This window comes from Lynx canadensis, chromosome E1 (genome assembly GCF_007474595.2).
Source record: "Lynx canadensis isolate LIC74 chromosome E1, mLynCan4.pri.v2, whole genome shotgun sequence".
Taxonomy (NCBI): domain Eukaryota; kingdom Metazoa; phylum Chordata; class Mammalia; order Carnivora; family Felidae; genus Lynx; species Lynx canadensis.
This window is the reverse complement of record NC_044316.2, coordinates 27,612,048-27,633,279: the sequence shown is the minus strand read 5'-3', so window position 1 is coordinate 27,633,279 and position 21,232 is coordinate 27,612,048. Positions and strand designations below refer to the sequence as shown.

Genomic DNA, 21,232 nt, shown 5'->3' with positions numbered 1-21,232 from the left:
TTTGATTGTATTTTAAAGTAAGTTGTAGACCATCCTCCTAAATATCTAAATAAGTAATTTACCACTGTTCAATATTTAGTTTATACATTATAATGCATAAATCTTAATTGTACCATTTGATGAATTTTGACAAATATGTGTATGTATTTGGTAGCTCAAAACCCTTATCAGGATTAGAACATTACTGATTCCAGAAGGTTTCCTCATGTCCTTTCTCAGTCAGTCCCCACCCACATCTCCCAAAGGAACCACAATTTTTTCCTCCACAGATACAATTTTGCCTCTTCTAAAATCTCATATAAAAGGAATCATACAATATATACTCTTTGGAGGTGCCTTGTTGGCTCAGTCAGTGGAGCATGCAACTGTTGGTCTCCGTGTTGTGAGTTTGAGCTCCATGTTGAGTTAAGTGATTACTTAAAAAAATATACACTCTTTTTGGTAAGTCTTCTTTCAGTCAGCATGTTTTTCAAGATTCATCCATTTTGCTGTATATTGGTAATTTATTTCTCTTTATTACTGGGTTTATTTCTCTTTATTACTCCATTAATGAATGTACCCCATTTTTTCATTTATTCTCTTGTTGATGGGCATCTGAGCTATTCCCAGGTTTTTGCTGTTATGAATAAAGCTACTATGAACATTCTTGTGCAAGACTTTTTGTAGGTCATGATCTCGCAGTTTGTGAGTTTGAGCCCCAGGTTGGGCTCTGTGCTGACAGCTCAGAGCCTGGAGCCTGCTTTGGATTCTGTGTCTCCCCTTTTCTCTGCCCCTCCCATGCTCATGCTCTGTTTCTCAATAATAAGTAAACATTAAAACATTTTATTAAAAAGATTCTATTGGGGCGCCTGGGTGGCGCAGTTGGTTAAGCGTCCGACTTCAGCCAGGTCACGATCTCGCGGTCCGTGAGTTCGAGCCCCACGTCAGGCTCTGGGCTGATGGCTCGGAGCCCGGAGCCTGTTTCCGATTCTGTGTCTCCCTCTCTCTCTGCCCCTCCCCCGTTCATGCTCTGTCTCTCTGTCCCAAAAATAAAAAACAAAAAACAAAAAACAAAACAAAAAAAAAACGTTGAAAATAAAAAGATTCTATTTTCTTAATTGTTTACTAGTATCTAAAAAAGTAATTGAGTGCCTTGGTGGCTCAGTTGGTTAAACGTCTGCCTTTGGCTCAGATTATGATCTCAAGGTTCCTGAGTTCAAGCCCCACATCAGGCTCTTTGCTGTCAGCACAGAGCCTCCTCGGGATCCTCTGCCCCCTGTCTCTCGGCCCCTCCCCTGCTTGCACCCACGTGTTCTCTCTCAAAAATAAATGAACATTAAAAAATTTTTTTTAAATGCAATTTATTTTTATATGTTGCCTTTGTAACCTGCAACATACAACTGTAAGTTTTTGTAATTGTTTTATGTTCTTCAGGATTTTCTTTGTAAACAAATTATGTCATTTGTGACCAGGTACAACTTTACTTCTTCCTTTATGCTTCCCCCCACCCTTCCTTGCCTTGTTGCATTGTTTAGAACTACCAGTGCAGTACTGCATAGAAGTGTAAAAATGAACATGCTTGCTGTGTACTTGATTTTAGGGGGAGAATATCAATATGTCACCATTAAGTATGATGCTAGCTGTAGATTTTTTAAAAAAATTTTTTAACGTGATTATTTATTTTTGAGACAGAGAGAGACAGAGCATGAACGGGGGAGGGGCAGAGAGAGAGGGAGACACAGAATCGGAAGCAGGCTACAGGCTCTGAGCCATCAGCCCAGAGCCTGACGCGGGGCTCGAACTCACGGACCGCGAGATCGTGACCTGAGCTGAAGTCGGACGCTTAACCGACTGAGCCACCCAGGCGCCCCTGTAGATTTTTTTTTAATGTTTTCTTTATTTTTTGAGACAGCACAAGTGAGGAAGGGGCAGAGAGAGGGGGACAGAGGATCTGAAGCAGGCGCTTTACTGACAGGCTGACAGCAGTGAGCCTGATGTGGGGCTTGAACCCATGAACTGTGAAGATCATGACTTGAGCCAAAGTCAGATGCTCAGGTGAGCCTCCCAAGTGCCCAGCTAGCTGTAGATATTTTACATGTCCTTTGTCAGACTGAGAAAGTTCCATTCTGTTTTTAATTTTCTGAGTTTTTATCATTAATAGATATTGAATGTTGTCAAATGTTTTTTATTCATCTATTTAAATGATTGTATTTTTTTGTCTTTTATTCTAATACAGTGAACTACATTCTTAAAAAATTTTTTTTAATATTTATTTTTGAGAGAGAGAGAGAGAGAGAGAGAGAGAGGGAGGGAGAGAACAAGCAGGGGAGGGGCAGAGAGATGGAGACATAGAATCTGAAGCAAGCTCCAGGCTCTGAGCTGTCAGTGCAGAGCCCAACGTGGGGCTTGAACCCACCAACCATGCAATCATGACCTGAGCCAAAGTTAGGTGCTTAATCACCTGAGTCACTCAGGCGCTCCTAAAATTTTTTTTAAACCAACCTTGTATTCCTGGGGTAAACCTCCCTTACTGATGATATATTACCCTTTTTATATATTGGTAGATTTATTTTGCTAATATTTTGTCTTAGACAAAATATTTACATCTACATCTGTGTTCAGGATGTCAGCCTATAATTTTTTCTTTTTTTCTTTTTTTCTCTCACCCCGCTCGCTCCCTATGCCTGTTTCCCTCCCTCCCTCCCCCGCTCCCTGCTCTTATTTTTTTGATAACATCTCTGGTTTGATTAGTGGGTTATATTGACCCCATGAAATGTTGAAAACTGTTCTGTTCCATTTTCTGAAGGAGTTTGTATTAAGATCAGTGTTCTTTGTGTTTGATAGAATTTACCAATTAAACCATCTTAGTGTGGAGTTTTCTTTTGGGGGAGGTTTTTGTGTTTTAATTAAAAATTTTTAAAGTAGGTTCTATGCTCAGTGTGGGGCTTAAACTCACAATCCTGAGATTAAGAGTTACTGGCTCTACTGACTGAGTCAGCCAGGTGCCCTTTGGGGGAGATTTTTGATAAGAAATCCAATTTCTTTAATAGATATAGGGCTATTCAGGTTTTCTATTTCATGTTATGTAAGTTCTGATAAGTAGTATTTGTCCAGGAACTTGTCTATTTCATATATATTGTCAAACTTATTGGCATAAAGTTGTTCATAATATTCCTTTATTATATATATATATATTTTTATTTAAAAAAAAATTTTTTTTTTCAAGTTTATTTATTTTTGGGACAGAGAGAGACAGAGCATGAACGGGGGAGGGGCAGAGAGAGAGGGAGACACAGAATCGGAAACAGGCTCCAGGCTCCGAGCCATCAGCCCAGAGCCTGACGCGGGGCTCGAACTCCCGGACCGCGAGATCGTGACCTGGCTGAAGTCGGACGCTTAACCGACTGCGCCACCCAGGCGCCCCTCCTTTGTTATACTTTTAATGTCTGTAGGATTTAGGGTGATATCCTCTTTCATTTTGAATCTGAAATTTATGTCCTTTATCAAATTTGGGAAATTTTTATTCATTATTTCCTTTAATATTTATCTGCCCTATCTTTCTGTTCTCTCTTTTTGGGTAACTAATTAGGTGTGTTTTATACCTTTTGCTATTATATTAGCTCACTAGTCACAGGGGAGATACCCTCTGACTTCCTGTTATATTTTCTTCTTACCAAATATTTTTCTCTAACTAGATTTAATTGTCAGCCAGCTTTTAGTGAATTATATATATAGTTTCTCAATATTTTCATAGATCTTTGCATGACATGGAGGTAAAAGAGAAGGGGGAAGGCATTTCAAGTGCATAAGAATAGTTTTTTTTTTTAACTTTGTTTTTTTAAATCTTTTTTTATTCTTGAGAGAGAGAGAGAGAGAGACAGGGGGTGAGCAGGGGAGGAGCATAGAGAGAGGGAGACACAGAATCCGAAGCAGGCTGCAGGCTCTGAGCTGTCTGCACAGAGCCGGACGCGGGGCTCAAACCCACGAACAGCGAGATCATGACCTGAGCCAAACTCGGACGCTCAACCAACTGAGCCACCCAGGCACCCCAAGAGTAGTTTCGACTTTGGATGTTGTCATTTACTTAAGTTTCATTAGTATTATAATAAATTTGATCTTTTAAAGATAGGCCACCTACCTTTTACGGATTACAAATATTATGATCAGGTATAATAATTTTTTGATACTCAAAAATTCTTTGAGAAAATAAATTTTTTAAATGTTTATTTTTGAGACACACACACACACACACACACACACACACAGAGTGTGAGTGGGGGAGGGGCAGAGAGAGGGAGACAGAATCTGAGTCAGGCTTCAGGCTTTGAGCTGTCAGCATAGAGCCCAATGTGGGGCTGAAACCCACAAGCTGTGAGATCATGACCTGAGGCGAAGTCACATGTTTAACCAACTGAGCCACCCAAGCCCCCCGAGAAAATATTAAAATACACTGTTACAGATTTTTTTTGGCCATTGCTTTTATATGGTGCCATCATCCTTCATAAAGACACAGATTTACTTGTATGTATTAGTATAATTTTGTTCCAGATATTCTCTGCTAATATGTGACTTCATCAAAATACCCCTGAATGGAGGGAAGGAAAGTTGACTTACTAGTAGTGTTACAGGTATCAGAAAACAATGTGCACTCACATTTTCCAATCATTTGGGATCTGGAAATATTTTTTTCTTTTAATATAAAGAAAGCAAATATCCTTGTGTATATGTAAAATCATTGCACTTATATTTAAGAATAGGTAACCTAGGGGCATCTGGGTGGCCCGATTGGTTGAGCATCTACCTCTGCATTTCAGCTTAGGTCATGATTCCAGGGTCATGGGATAGAGCCCTGTGTTAGGCTCCAAGCTGAGTGTGGAGTCTGCTTGGCATTCTCTCTCTTTCTCTCTCTCTCCCTCCGTCTCCCCCCTCCTTCCTTCTGCCTCTTTCCACTGCTTCTTCTCTCAGTCTCTCTCAAAAAAAAAAAAAAAAAAAAAAGAAAAAGGAAAAAAAAGGTAACGTAAAGGAACAGGACTTATTTAAATATAGATCCAGACCAGTTCTGTTAACTTTTTAGGATGAGGCTCAGATTCACCTCAATTTGACTTCTGTTCAAATAAATTAACATATTGATCTTGACCATAGTCTTCTTATAAAAACAAATTCAAATTGTCAAATGAGGGGAACCTGGGTGGCTCAGTCAGTTAAGCCTCTGACTGTTGGTTTCAGCTCAGGTCATGATCTCATGTTTCATGGGTTCGAGCCCTGAATAGAGCTCCATGCTGAGAGTATGGAGCCTACTTGGGATTCTCTGTTTTTTTTTTGTTTTTGTTTTTGTTTTTGTTTGAAATTGATTGCATATGCATGGGTTTATTTCTGGGCTTTCTACTCTGTTCTGTTGATCTATGTGTCTCTTTTTGTGCTGGTACTATACAGTTTTGATTACTACAGCTTTGTAGTGTATTTTGACATCTGGGATTATGATACCTCCAGCTTTGTTTTTTTTCTCAAGATTGCTTTGGTTCCTCAAGGTCTTTTGTAATTTCATACAGATTTTAGTAGTTATGTGTTCTAGTTCTAGCTCTTTGAAAATTTTTTGGGTATTTTTCTAGGGATTGCATTAAATCTGTAGATTGCTTTGGGTAGTATGGATATTTTATTTCATTTTTTAACTCTTTTATTTATTTATTGAATATTTATTTTGAGAGAGAGCGCATGTGAGTGGGGGAGGGGCAGAGAGAGAGAGGGACAGAGAGAATCCCAAGTAGGCTCTGCACTGTCAGCTCAGAGCCCCATGTGGGGTTTGATCCCACAAACTGTGAGATAATGACCTGAGCCAAAACCAGGAGTTGGATGCTTCTTAACTGACTGAGTCACCTAGGCACTGCTTGGATATTTTAACAGTATTGGTTCTTCCAGTCAATGAGCATGGAATATCTTTCCATTTGTTTGTGTCATCTTGAATTTCTTTCATCAGTGTTTTATAGTTTTCAGAGTACAGGTATTTAACCTCCTTGGTCAATTTACTTATAGGTATTCTATTTAAAATTTTTAAAAAAATTTTTACATTCAAGTTAACATACAGTGTAGTATTGGTCTCAGGAGTAGAACCCAGTGATTCATCACTTACATATAATACCCAGTGCTCATCCCAACAAGTGCCCTCCTTAATGTTCATCACCCATTTATTTTACTATTTTTGATGCAATTATAAATGGAATTGTTTTCTTAATTTCTCTTTCTGCTACTTCATTATTAGTGTATAGAAATGGAACAGATTTCTATGTATTAAATTTGTATCCTGTGACTTTACTGAATTCATTTATCAGTTTAGTTTTATCAGTTTAATTTTTTGGTGGAGTCTTTATGGATTTCTGTGTATTGTATGATGTCTTCTACATACAGTGAAAGTTTTACTTCTTCCTTACCAATTTGGATGCCTTTTACTTCTTTTTCTTGTCTGATTGCTGTGGCTAGGAATTGCAGTACTATGTTGAATAAAAGTGGTGAGAGTGACATCCTTGTTTCCTTTTTTTCCTTGTCTTGTTTTTGATCTTAGAAAAAAAGCTCAGTTTTTCATCATTGAGTATTATGTTAGCTATGGATTTTTCATATATGGGCTTTATTATGTTGAAGTCTGTTTCCTCTAAACCTGCTTTGTTGACAGTTTTTATCATGAAACCATGTTGTACTTTGTCAAAATTTTTTTCTGCCTGTATTGAGACAATCATATGGTTTTATCTTAATTTTTAACAAGAAAAGGTGGAAAATCAGGAGTGGTTTTCCTAGGCAGTTTTCTATTTTTGAGAAAAGCCACCCATATTTTTGTCATTTTTTTTAAATAAAGAAATTGTTGTGTGTGTCTAATTTTAAAACTTTTAGTTGTTCAGAGTTTCTCTGTAGCCTCCAAAAGGAAATATTAGATCGTGATAAGAGCGATTAGAATGGAATACTCATGAATAATCATGAATAAGAGCCTGATATGAGATAGACATGTCAGCTCTATCAAGGTAGCATTGGTCCTGGTCCAAGATTTCTGATTTCTGGGGATTTCTGATATACAATTAAGAGATGGGTGAGATAGAAAGAATATGAAAGTAGCTATTGCAGGATAGTCTATATTATTTCATGTTTTCCAGTTTGTACCCTGTCATAGTTGTATTACAGAAAAAAAGGTTTTCAAGTGGAGGTCTTCAGATCTTACAGTGAGTGTTGGTAACTTGATATTATAGTAGCATTAGAAAATGTTTTATGTTGATAATTGTTAACGTTGGATACAAAGGGATTTACTATGTTATTCTCTCTACTTTTATATATGTTTGATATTTTTATAATTAAAAAAATTTTTAAGGAAAGTGTTTTAGTGAACATACTTGATTTTTAGGTTCCCTCTCTAATTCTGGAAGTTAGAATATATCTTGGATATTCTTGTTTTATATTTCAGAGTGTTTTACACATAGTAGGTGCTGAATAAATGAGCATCTTAGTTGAACTGAAAGTAATATTTAGTTGCACAATTTTATTTATTTATTCATTTATTAATGTTTATTTTTGAGAGAGAGAGAGATTGCATGTGAGTTGGGGAGGGGCAGAGAGAGAGGGAGATGCAGAATCCCAAGCAGACTCCAGGCTTTGAGCTATCAGCACAGAGCCTGACACAGGGCTGGAACCCACGAACTGTGAGATCATTACCTGAGCCAAAGTTGGATGCTCAACCGACTGAGCCACCCAGGGGCCCCTAGTTGCACTATTTTAAATGTAAATAATGTTTAAGCAGCAGTATATAATATATATGCTGCTGAAGCAAGCACTAAGCAGCGGTATATGCAGTGAAAATACGCTTTTTGGCTAATTCTGTCAAGGTGAGAAAATGTTCTGGAATTAGGTAGCTGTGATAGTTGCAGAATTCTGAATATACTAAAAACCATTGAATTGTGTATATATATATTTTTAAAGATTTGTTTTAGAGAGAGAGTGAGAACAGGGGAAGGGGCAGAGAGAGAGGGGAGAGAGAGAGAGAGAGAGAGAGAGAGAGAGAGAGAGAATCCCAAGCCGACTCCACTACTTGGGGCTCTATCCCATGACCACGGGATCATGACCTGAGCTGAAATCAAGAGTTGGATGCTCAACTGACTGAGCCACCCAAGCACACATGAAATGTATACTTTATTTTTTTAATTATTTTTTAAATGTTTGTTCATTTTTGAGAGAGAGAGAGAGAGAGAGAGAGAGAGAGAGAGAGAGCTTTAGTGGGAGGAGGTGCAGAGAGAGAGAGAGACCCAGAATCCGAAGCAGGCTGCAAGCTCTGAGCTGTTAGCATGGAGCCCAATGTGGGGTTCATACTCATGAACTGTGAGATCATGACCTTAACCAACTGAGCCACCCAGGCGCCCCTGAAATGTATACTTTAAATGAATAAGTTTTATAGTATGTGAATTATATCTCAATTTTAAAAAGAATGTAAGAAAAATGCAAAGAGAAGCCATATATTGGAAGAAAATATTTGTAACATATATAACTGATGAAAGAAAAAACTCCCACAATCCAATAATAAAAAGACAAATCAATAGGAAAATAGAAAAGTAGCAGGAATAGGCATTTCACAAAGAGAAAACAAGAATAGCCAAGAAACTACTAAAAAGACGCTCAGCTTCATTAGTGATCAAAGAGATACAAATTATAAACTCAGTGAAACAAAGTTTTTACACTTACTAGATTTGCAGAAATTAGAGAGTTGTATCATCCCAAGTATTGCAAGGATGTAGTGGAACAAGTGAGAATGTTAACTGGAAAATATTTTGGTATTATCTGGTAAAATTGAAGATGTACGTACTTAATGATCCAGCAATTCTGCCTCTAGAAGTATGTGTGTGTACATCTACTTACATATGTTTATTCTGACAGTCTTCATTGATTTGTAATGCCACCTTTATCAAATTTTCGTATTTTCATGGGCCTATTTCTGGGCTATTAATTTAAATTTGTTTATATAAATTTTGTTCTGACTAAATTACTATAGTTTTAAAATAAGTCTTAATGTCTAGTAGGGTCAACTGCTTTAGGAATGTTCTTTAGGAGTGTTTTGGCTTTTCATGATCCTTTGCTCTTCCATGTAAACCTTGGGATCAGCCTGTCAAGTCTTATGAGAAATCCTTCTGGATTCTTATTAGATTGAATTACTTTGAATTGATAGATAATTTTGAAAAGAATTTCAAGAAGATGGGATCTCTCTTTATTTAGGGCTTTTAAAATATCTTTCAATCAAATTTTGTAATTTTCTCTGTATAGATCTCATACTCTTGGGTCACCTGGGTAGCTCAGTTGGTTGAGTATCTGACTCTTGATTTCAGCTCAGGTCATGATCTGATGGTTCATGAGTTCAAGCCCTGCATCAGGCTCTGCACTGACATTGCGGAGCCTGTTTGGGATTTCCTCTCTCCCTCTCTCTACCCCTCCCCTGCTTGTTCTCTCTCAAAATGAATTAATGAACATTCAAAAACAAGATCTCACACTCTTGTTAGATTTATTCCTAGGTGTGTTATTTTAATAGGTTTATTTTAATTTTTTTAATGTTTATTTATTCTTGAGAGAGAGACAGACAGAAACAGAGTGTGAGTGGGGGAGGGTCAGAGAGAGAGGGAGACACAGAATCTGAAGCAGGCTCCAGGCTCTGAGCTGTCAGCACAGAGCCTGACGCGGGGCTCGAACTCACAAACTGTGAGATCATGGCCTGAGCTAAAGTAGGATGCTTAACCGACTGAGCCACGCAGGTGCCCCTGTTAATGTTTATTTTCAAAACAGCGTTATTGAAGTCCAATTTACATACCATAATATATATTGACATTTGAATGATTTTTAGTTAATTTTCAGAGTCGCACAACCATCATCATCACAATCTAATTTTAGAACATTTCTATCACTCCAAAAAAGAAACTTTGTGCCCACTAGTATCCTGGCCTCAGGCAACTACTAATCTATTAAACATTCACACACACACACACACCCCACACCTTTTTATTATGGACATTTAGGGATCACGCAAAAAGTCAAGAGAATAGAACAGTATCTCCAGAACAACTAACAAAGTTAATCTTGTTTTGTGTTTCTTCCAACTTTTATCTGAACTTTTGTCTGGGGTGCCTGGGTGGCTCAGTCGGTTGAGCTGACTTCGGCTCAGGTCACGATCTCACAGTCGCTGAATTTGAGATCTGCATCCGGCTCTGTGCTGACAGCTCAGAGCCTGGAGCCTGCTTTGGATTCTGGGTCTCCCTCTCTCTCTGTACCTCCCCTGCTCATGCTCTGTCTCTCCCTCTCAAAAATAAATAAACATAAAAAAAAATAAAAAAAAAAACCCTTTCATCTGGATTGGTTTTTTTTGTTGTTTATTTATTTTTGACAGAGAGAAAGGGCATGAGTGAGGGAGGGGCAGAGAGAGAGAGGGAGAGAGAATCCCAAGCCTGCTCCACACTGTCAGCACAAGTCGGAAGTGGGGCCCAATCCCACGAACCATGAGATCATGACCTGAGCCGAAATCACCAACTGAGCCACCCAGGGGCTCCTGGATTATTTTTTTTTAAGGTTTTTTTGTTTTGTTTTTTGTTTGTTTTTGAGAGAGAGACAGAGAGAGAGCATGAGCAGCAGAGGGGCAGAGAGAGAAGGAGACCGAGGATCTGAAGCAGGCTCTGTGCTGACAGCAGTGAGCCTGATGCGGAACTCGAACTCAGGAACTGTGAGATCATGACCCAGGCCAAACTTGCATGCTCAACTGACTGAGCCACCCAGGTGCCCCATCCCTGGATTATTTTAAAACAAGTTTTAGACATAATTTTATTTCTTCTGTAAGTATGTCAGTATGTGTCTCCAAGGTGTAAAGGCTCTTTTATGGGGTGCCTGGGTGACTCAGTCGGTTGAGCATCTGACTCTTGATTTCAGCTCAAGTCATGATCCCAGGCTTGTGGGGATCTAGCCCCATGTTGGGCTCCATGCTGAGCACGGAGCCTGCCTGAGTCTTTCTTTCTCTCCCTCTGCCCCTCTCCCTCACTCACATGTGCATTCTGTCTCTCTCAAATAAAAGAAAAAAAAATGAACTACAATACCATTGTCATACCTAAAAAGATTAACAATTTTTTAGGTATCTTCTAATATCCAATCAGTATTCAATGCAATCCATACATTGTATTAGTTTGATGTCTCTTAAATCTCATTTAATCTATAACAATTTCGTTCCATTTTTTTCTTGCCACTTATTTGTTAAAGAAACCAGATAATTTGTTAGTACATTTTCTCACATTTTGGATTTGGCTAATTGCATTTCTGTGATGTCATTTAATATGGTTTTTTTTTAATGTTTATTTATTTTTTTGAGAGAGAGACAGACCACAAGTGGGGGAGGGGCAGGGAGAGAGAGGGAGAGAGAGAATCCTAAGCAGATTCCATGCTCAGCAGTGAGCTTAGTGTGGGACTCGATCTCACAACCTTGAGATCACATCCTAAGCCAAAATCAAGATTGGGACGCTTAGCCAACTGAGCCACCCAGGTTTCCCTCACTTAATATGTTTTTGTATCTGTCATATTTTTTGAAAAATGGTACAGTAGTCCCCTCTTATTTGTGGCTTTGCTTTCTATGGTTTCATTTACTGATAGTCAACCATGGTTGGGAGGAAGCAGATGATGCTAATTCTGACTTGTCCGTAGGTCGGTAGTACCCTAATGCTACATCACAATGCCTGCATCATTTACCTCGCTTCATTTTATCACATAGGGATTTTATCATCTCACATCATCACAAGAAGAAAGGTGAGTATAGTGCATTAAGAGAGTATTACAATCACACAACTTTTATTACAGTATATTGTTACAGTGGTTCTAATTTTTTATTGTTAATCTCTTACTGTGCATAATTTATAGATTAAACTATCATAGATATGTTTTTATAGGAAAAAACATAGTACATATATGATTCGGTAATATCTGTGGTTCAGGTATGCAGTGGGGACCTTGGAATAGTATTTCCCATGGATGTGGGGACAACTACTACATTTAGTTCTAGAGCAGTGCATGCTGTCTGGTAGAAATCTAATGTGAACCACAACTGCAAGCCATATAAGTAATTAAAAACTTTTTTTAACGTTTAGTTTATTCATTCTTGAGAAGCAGAAAGACAGAGCATGAGTGGGGGAGGGGCAGAGAGAGAGAGGGAGACACAGAATCCAAAGCAGGCCCCAGGCTCTGAGCTGTCAGTACAGATCCCAATGCGGGGCTCCAACCATGAACCATGAGATCATGACCTGAGCCAAAGTCGGACACTTAACCTACTGAGCCACCCAGGTACCCCAAGTAATCTAAAACTTTCTAGGGGCACCTGGCTGGCTCAGTCAGAGGAGCATGTGACTCCTGATCATATATACATACACTTTAAAACTTTTAGTAGCTGGATTAAAAAGAGTAAAAGGATGAAATTTATTTTAATGACACATTTTATTCAACCCAAGATTTCAAAAATACTGTTTTAACGTATACTCGGTACAAATAATTATTAATAAGATTTTAATTAAAAAAATTTTAGGAGCACCTGGGTGGCTTAGTTGGCTAAGTGTCTGACTCTTGGTCTTAACTCAGGTCTCCATCTCAGGGTTGTGAGTTTGAGCCCTGCGTTGGGCTCCATGCTGGGCGTGAAGCTTACTTTAAAAAAAAAAAATTAAATCTGTTGTGTATTTTACACTTACAGCATATCTCAGTTCAGAGTGGGTACATTTCAGATGGTCAGTAGCCACATGTGACTGGTGACTAGACTGGACAGTGCAAATCTACAGACTTGATCTGACTTAGGTTTGAGTCTTTGTCAAGAACAGTTCATAGGTGGTGCTGTGCATTTTATATTGTATTACAACTGGGGAGCAAATAATATCTTGTTCTTTTTTGTGATGTTAAAGTTTATACAAAGGTTCAAGTATTGATAGTTCAGCCACCTCACCAGGCCTTTCACCCTGATGGTTTTAGCTGCCATTGATGATCATTGCCTACATTTGTTTTTCATTGATGATTGGTAAGGGTGATTGTCTAACTCTGTCATTACTTACGTATCTAATAGCTGAACTGTTATGTAAAAAATAATTTTCCCTCAACAGTTGTTTACTTTTTATTAAGGAAATGTATATCATAGTTATACTTATTATTTTTTAATTAATTAATTTATTTTGAGAGAGAATGCATGTGTGTGTGCACATGTGCATTAGCAAGCAGGGGAGGGCCAGAGAGAGAATTCCTATAGTTATTCTTTTTAACTTAATTGAATAGTGATAGGAAAATGTGATCTGTTTATCACAAAGGTGTTTTTATTTATATGGAGACTGTGTTATAAATTTTCATTTTATTCTTAGTTTCAATTTTTAAATTATAATTCCAGTGTAACTAACCTAGTGTTATATTAGTTTCAGATGTACAGTGTAGTGATTGAACATTTCTATACATTACTCAGTGCTAATCACAGTAAGTGTACTCTTAATCCCCTTCACCTATTTCACCCATCCCCCACCCCACACCGCCCCTCTGGTAACCATCAGTTCTCTGGATTTAAGAAGCCGTTTTTTTTGTCTGTTTTTTTTCTTTGTTTGTTTATTTTGTTTCTAAATTCCACATATGAGTGAAATCATATGGTATTTGTCTTTCTCTGACTGACTTATTTCACTTAGTGTTATACCCTCTGACTCTATCCATTTTGTTGCAAATGGCAAGATTTCATTCTTTTTCATAGCTGAGTAATATTCCACTGTGTGTGTGTGTATGTGTGTGTGTGTGTGTGTGTGTGTGTACATACATGCCCACCTCTTCTTTTTTGTTCATCTATCAATGTACACTTGGGGTGTTTCCATAATTTGGGTATCGTAAATAATGCTGCAATAAACTTAGGGATGCATATATTTTTTTGAATTAGTGTTTTTGTGTTCTTTGGGTAAATATCCAGTAGTGGAATTACTGGAACATATAGTAATTCTATTTTTGACTTAAAAAAATTTTTTTAAATATTTATTTTTGAGAGAGAGAGAGAGAGAGCGAGGGAGGGACACAGAGAGAGGGAGATTCAGAATCCAAAGCAGACTCCAGGCTCTGAGCTGTCAGCACAGAGCCTGACACGGGGCTTGAACTCACGAGCCATGAGATCATGATCTGAGCCAAAGTTGGACACATAATGACTGAGCCACCCAGGCGCCCCTATTTTTAACTTTTTGAGGAACTTTCGTACGGTTTTCTGCAGTGGCTGCACACATTTGCATTCCTACCAGGAGCACATAAGAGTTCCTTTTTCTTCACATCCTCACCAACACTTGTTGTATCTCGTGTTTTGGATTTTAGACGTTCTGACAGGTATGAGGTGATATCTAATTATAGTTTTTTTTTTCAAGAAATTTCCATGATATGAAAGCATTCATGAATTCTTTTTTTTTTAAGTTTGTTTATTTATTTTGAGAGAGAGAGTGAGAAAGGGGCAGAGAGAGGGAGAGACAGAATCCCAAGCAGGCTCTGCACTGTCAGCGTAAAACTTGCTGCCAGGCTTGAACTCACAAACTGTGAGATAATGACCTGAGCCGAAATCAAGTGTTGGACCCTTAACCATCTGAGTCACTCAAGTGCCTCTCTTTTAGTTTTTTAAGAAATCTATTCTTCTGTCTTCTGAGTTTTATTGTTGCTATTAAGAAATCAATTGTCAGTGTATTTATCAGTGTCTTTTCTCTTATGGCCTCTAAAATATATATTTTTTTAATTATTTTAATGTTTATTTATTTTTGAAGGAGAGAGAAACAGAGTGCAAGTGGAGGAGAGGCAGAGAGAGAGGGAGACACAGAATCCCAAGCAGGCTCCAGGCTCTGAGCTGTCAGCACAGAGCCCGACTCGGGGCTCAAACTCATGAGTCATGAGATCATGACCTGAGCTGAAGTCAGACGCTTAACTGACCGAGCCACCCAGGTGCCCCTCTAAAATATCTTCCATGTTTTATGGGGCTTTCTAGTTTCACTACAATCTATATAGGGTGCTCTTCTTTATATTTATCAAGCTTCTGCTTTGTTAGGGTCCCTGAATCTGAGAAAGCATGGTTTTCATCAAGCTTGAAAAATTCTTAGCCATTATTTCTTCAAATATTGCTTCCTGATTATTCTGTTTTATTCTTCTACTCTAAGTAGATGTATTAAGAGTTACTACTCTTTCCCCCTTGTCCCTTCATTCTTTTATGTCTCCATTTTGTATTTGAGTAAATTCTTCAGATCCCTGTTCCAGTTCAAACTGTAAATTCTCACTTGATTCATCTACCCTGCTGTTCAACCTGTCCACCAAGTTTCTAATTAAACAAATTTTTTTAAACGTTTATTCATTTTTGAGAGACAGAGAGAGACAGAGCATGAGTGGGGGAAGGGCAGAGAGAGGGAGACACAGAATCTGAAGCAGGCTCCAGCCTCTGAGCTGTTAGCACAGAGCCAGACGCGGGGGCTCGAACCCACAAACCGTGAGATCATAAACGGAGCTGAAGTTGGACGCTTCACTGACTGAACCACTCAGGCGCCCCCAGCTAAGTTTCTGATTTTAATTATTATATGTCCAGTTTCTAGAAATTCTCTTTGGTGTCTTTTCAGATCTGCCTGGTAATTTAATAGGGTCTCGTCGTATTTTTATAGCTTTTCTTGTTTCATTAAATGTTATTGTGTAGCCAGTAATTCCACTGTCTTTGTGGGTCAGAGTCTCACATATATTATTTCTGCTAACCCTTAATCACAGTAGCTTGCTTCATATATGTGATTTTCATTGCGAATTTATGTCCATTTATCTCAAGATGATTTTCATAGTTTAGCCAGCATTTTTAGGTGACATGTTAAGAGGGGTTTTTTCAGGGTAGTGTTCTATTTGCCTGAAATGGAAGGTTGGAAATATTTTAGCTAATCAATTGGGAAAAAATAGGGAACATAATGTATCTATAGCAACATAAAATGGGACTTCGTCTTTTGAAATAGAAATTTTAGAATTTATTCTTTGCACTGTCACATCAGAAGTGAATTTTCTTGGCAAATTGCTTTATGTCTTCAAAATCTGTTATTACTGTTTATACATTGTGCAGTCAGTAAAATTAATAGTAAAAAATGGAGACTTTAAAAACTGTGGGTATCTGTGAAGTGTCTTATAAGTGAAATGTTTCTGTAAGATGTTACTAATTATTGATTAGTCAGTAAGGTGAATGGATTTATGCTGTTCCTGTCATACCATGTTCATTATCCAGTTCATTATCATTAGCTGGAGAAGAAAAAGAAAGGCCTTATTAATACTCATTAACATTATCATCCTTTGTCATTAAAAGGTGAGGAACTCAAGATAAAGGTAGGACAGGTGTTGCAGAAATCCATTTTACTTTTTTAATCTCTAAATTCCCTCAGAATGAGAATTTCTAATATTGTCTGTTCAGCATGTTTATGATGCTGAATTCATAACAAAAGATATGTTTCATATTAGTTTTACATTTTGTTGTAAGACAATGGTAGAAAATTGATGTTTCATTGTTTTCGTCTGCATGTAATATGCTCACGTCAGGTGATTTATTTACTTTCCTACATGTTTGAAGGATAAATAGCACAGATTGTTTTACTCTGAAGGTTTCCTCAAGTCCTTTCAGAATCTAGTGAAACACAATTAATGAAAAATGAAAAATAATCTTTCTTCCCTTCAATTTCTGTGACTCAATCTTAAGGACTTTTTTTTTTTTTTTTTTTTTTTTTAGGATACAAGTTATAATAATTTGTTATGTAGCAGTAAGATGAGAGAAATACTTTGAATCATTGCCTGTAGGAATATAATGTTCATTATTATCCTCAAGTTATTTCATATATTTATTTTATCCTTCCCCAAAGGTAACCTAGCTCTTTTATGGCAGAGACTGCCTTCTGTTTTGTTTACATGTTATCTATCTTCTTTTTGTCAAACTTCAGGCCTATATAAATCTCCAACTTACTCGAAGTACTTTTGTTTTAGCTAGCTTGTACAATGGGATCTTTTTAGCCCATTTCTCATGAAAACCTGGAACCTTGGCATTTCTCTTACTTTCATAGAAAAATTGTGTACGTGGTAGAGAAAAGCCCAAATTAAGTTGGCTTAATGAAACCTCCATGTTTGTGGAAAAACCCTAAGATTCTTCCTGGGCTGTTTGCTTTTTGATATGTCCAGATTGTTCCTTATCCCAATGAAAACAGATATAGAAGATTATACTATAATTAGCTAATCCTGTCATTCTTACCAGCATAGTAGGGGCTGTTCATTGTGAACATATTCTGCTGCCAACAGCTGAGTTGGAACATTGCGTTTATTTGTGAGAGGATTTGAGTATGAACAATTTGATCTAAAGATTAAATGAGGGAATGATTCTGTTGATAAACCTGATGGAATCATTAATCTTAAATTATAGGGAGGAATTCACATTTAAAATATTGAATATCCTACTAAACATTGTAGAAATAGAAAATTCTGTATTTCATTTACAAGAATTTTCCAGCTTTCCTCTTGCTTTTTTTTAAAAAAAATTTTTAATGTTTGTTTATTTTTGAGAGAGCGAGTGTGAGTGGGGGAGGGGCAGAGAGAGAGGGACACAGAATCCGAAACAGGCTCCAGGCTCTGAGCTGTCAGCACAGAGCCCGACCCAGGGCTCAAACTCACGAGCCATGAGATCATGACCTGAGCTGAAGTCGGAGACTTACTGAATGAGCCACCTAGGCTCTTGCTTAAAAAAAAAAAAAAAAAAAAAAAAAAAATTAATGTTTCTTTATTTTTGAGAGAGGGAGAGACAGAGTGCAGAGTGCAAGCTGGGAAGGGGCATAGAGAGAGAGGGGGAGACCCAGAATCCAAAGCAGGCTCCAGGCTCCGAGCTGTCAGCACAGAGTCTGCCGCGGGGCTCGAACCCTTGAACCATGAGATCATGACCTGAGCCGAAGTCAGATGCTCAACCAACTGAGCCACCCAGGCGACCCCCGCCCTCTTGCTTTTTTGAGCAGTGGACAGATGTACTGGAGGCAACCTAGTTTAGTGTGATAAGCAACAGATTGGAACATAGAGCAGAACTAGGTGAACAGCGTCATGGAGTCCAATGTATGTATTCACTCTGTACAAAGAACTTTGATAGACTCTCTAGGTGGGGAAGGAGATTGAGGTGGATATAAGGATGAGTGAGAAACAATTTCTTAATAATGTAAAATCCAGAAGGAGAAATAGATCAGTGAATAATAGAATATAAAATGAAACAAATGAACATTGGGGTACAAGTGCCCCTATGCATCAGTACTCCTGTATCCCTTGGATAAATTCCTAGCAGTGCTATTGCTGGGTCATAGGGTAGGTCTATTTTTAATTTTCTGAGGAACCTCCACACTGCTTTCCAGAGCGGCTGCACCAATTTGCATTCCCACCAACAGTGCAAGAGGGTTCCCGTTTCTCCACATCCTCTCCAGCATCTATAGTCTCCTGTTTTGTTCATTTTGGCCACTCTGAGAACAAACTGAGGGTTGATGGGGGGTGGGAGGGAGGGGAGGGTGGGAGATGGGTATTGAGGAGGGCACCTTTTGGGATGAGCACTGGGTGTTGTATGGAAACCAATTTGTCAATAAATTTCATATACATAAAAAAAATAAATAAAAGGATCTCTGTTAAAGACAAAAAAAAATAAAATGAAACAAATGATAGACAGCATTTCCAGTTAAGGTGTAATAATGGGGGATGTAGGAAAGAGCAATGGAGATTGATTAGAGACTCAGAGAAAGTGTCACTAAGAATATGACATTTAAGTTGATTCTAGAAAAAGAGTAGTATTTGGACAGATGGAATATGTTGGGAATAGGAGTGTGAGGATCACATTTTGAGGGATTGGTAAATATGGAGGCATACAGAGTTGAAGCCCAATTTTAAGGCCAAATGGCATGAGTGTTTACTTTTGATTCTGTAGTAATAATAATAATAAAAACAACAACTAGCATTTCCCCAATATTTTTATGCACTTATCTGAGAAAGTAACAACTGTGGGAGGTATTATTACTACCCCCTGTATACGTGGTCTTATCTGATTTAGTGGGATGATCTGGATCTGAATGTTGACTTTGTCACTTAAAAGCTACATGACCTTAGGGGTGCCTACGTGGCTCAGTCAGTTGAGTGTCCCAACTCTTGATTTTGGCTCAGGTCATGATCGAGTCAGGGATCAAGCCCTGTGTTGGGTTCCGTACTGAGCATGGAGCCTGCTTAAGATTCTCTCTCTCCCTCTGCCCCTCTCCCCAGCTCGTACTCTTTCTCTCTCTAAAATAAAAAAAAAAAAAGTTAAAAAAAAAAGCTGCATGATCCTAGACACATTACTTGATATTACTGAGGATTCGTTTTCGCATCTATCAAATAAAGAATTAACTTGTTTCAGGGCTGCTTCATAGGTTGTGCACTGCATTATTCCAGAGTAGCCTTCATACAGGCCAAAGATTAGTGATACTTTTCCATAAAGAGCCAGAAAGTAAAATTTTAGGGTTTGCGGGCCATAAGGTATTTGTCATAACTTGTCAACCCTGCTGTTATAGTACACAGCAACATGTGTAGTACACATGTTTACACCCATGTAAACAAATGGGTGTGACTCTATTCTAATAAAATTTCACTTACAAAACAAGTAGTGGGCTAGACTTGACTCCACAGTCCAAAGGTTGCTCACCCCTGACATAGACCAGGATGTGAATGGTGCACCCTTGACTTGTGAAATTATGTGGTACAGATGTTTTCAGGAAAAAATTACATGAGCTATAAGAAAAATTTATTTATAGGTGCAGAAATATTTTTAGCTTAGTGCATGTGAATGCTCAGTGATAAAAATCCATCCCCTTTCCTTTCTTCCTATCTATTTAAAGGTTTTATTTATTTATTTAAGTTTACTTATTTTGGGAGAGAGTGTGTGCAAGTGAGCTGGGGAGGGACAGAGAGAGGGAGAGAGAGTCCCAAGTAGGCTCTGCACTGACAGTGCATGACGTGGGGCTTAGGCCCAAGAACTGTGAGATCATGACCTGAGCCAAAACCAAGAGTAGGACGCTTAACTGACTGAGCCACCCAGGCCCGTAAATATTTTATTTTATTTTTTTAAGTAATCTCTATACCCCTCATGGGGCTTAAACTCAGAACCTCAAGATCAAGAGTTGCATGTTCCACCAACTGAGCCAGCCAAGCACCCCTCGTCTCTTCCCTTTTAAAGTTATTGCCATTGATTTCTTGGATAAACCACTTAAACCTTTGCCCTCAACTTCAGAATTCTCAGTAGGAAAATAAAACTACCCTTCCACCATATTAACTATAATTATATCTGTGAGTTAGAGTGATAATATGTATTGTTTTGAATTCCTTAAAATCAGTGTTAACTGAAAATTATGGCCAAGACTTGTTGTAAATAAGTGCTACTGTATCCCAAGAGCCTTTTTGTATAAGTTTATTTATTTAGAGAGAATGAGTGGGGGAGGGGCAGAGAGAGAGGGGACAGAGGATCTGAAGTGGACTCTGGGCCAACAGCAGAGGGCCTGATGTGGGGCTCAAACTCACAAACCATGAGATATGACCTGAGCCAGAATCAGATTCTTAATCGACTAAGCCACCCAGGTGCTCCTATCCAAGAGTCTTGAAGCCTAAATTGATGGTACTAATTCAGGATCTCATGTGCTTTGTGTTATTTTGTGTAAACTAGAATTTTTACCTGGAAAATATATATTGCTTTGGAGATTCCTGAAATTAGCATATGGTAGGGTTACTGCCCTGATTTTGATCCCATCTCATAGTTTTTGTCAGACTACCATTGTTGAAATAAAGTTAATAATTGAGAGAAACCATATGTTCTTCTAGAGATACCCAGAAGGGACAGGGAGAATACGGGTTTTCTTTTGCTTTTACTTAGTTGTAGTTTTGTTAATGCTATTCTTTTCAAATAATATGTATTTTAAAGTTTATTTAAAGGGGATGAACGGAGAGGGAGACAGAATCCCAAGTAGGCACTACACTGTCAGCGCAGAGCCTGATGCAGAGCTATGTCTCACAAACTGTGAGACCATGACCTGAGCTGAGATCAAAAGTCGGGTGCTTAACTGACTGAGCCACCCAGGAACCCTTCAAAAGATATTTTTTGATTTTTTATTCTCCCAGTCTTTTGAAGAGTTTTTGTATCAGATTATGTAAATCAAATGTTGATTATCTACTAGGGCTGATTTTGACATTGATT

General features: G+C 38.1%; 1 protein-coding gene across 1 annotated transcript in view; it reads left to right on the top strand.

The window, feature by feature from the left end:
* PPM1E (protein phosphatase, Mg2+/Mn2+ dependent 1E) overlaps positions 1-21,232 on the top strand; it is a 227,555-nt gene that overhangs the window by 49,870 nt on the left and 156,453 nt on the right. The gene's annotated exons all lie outside the window — the stretch shown is intronic.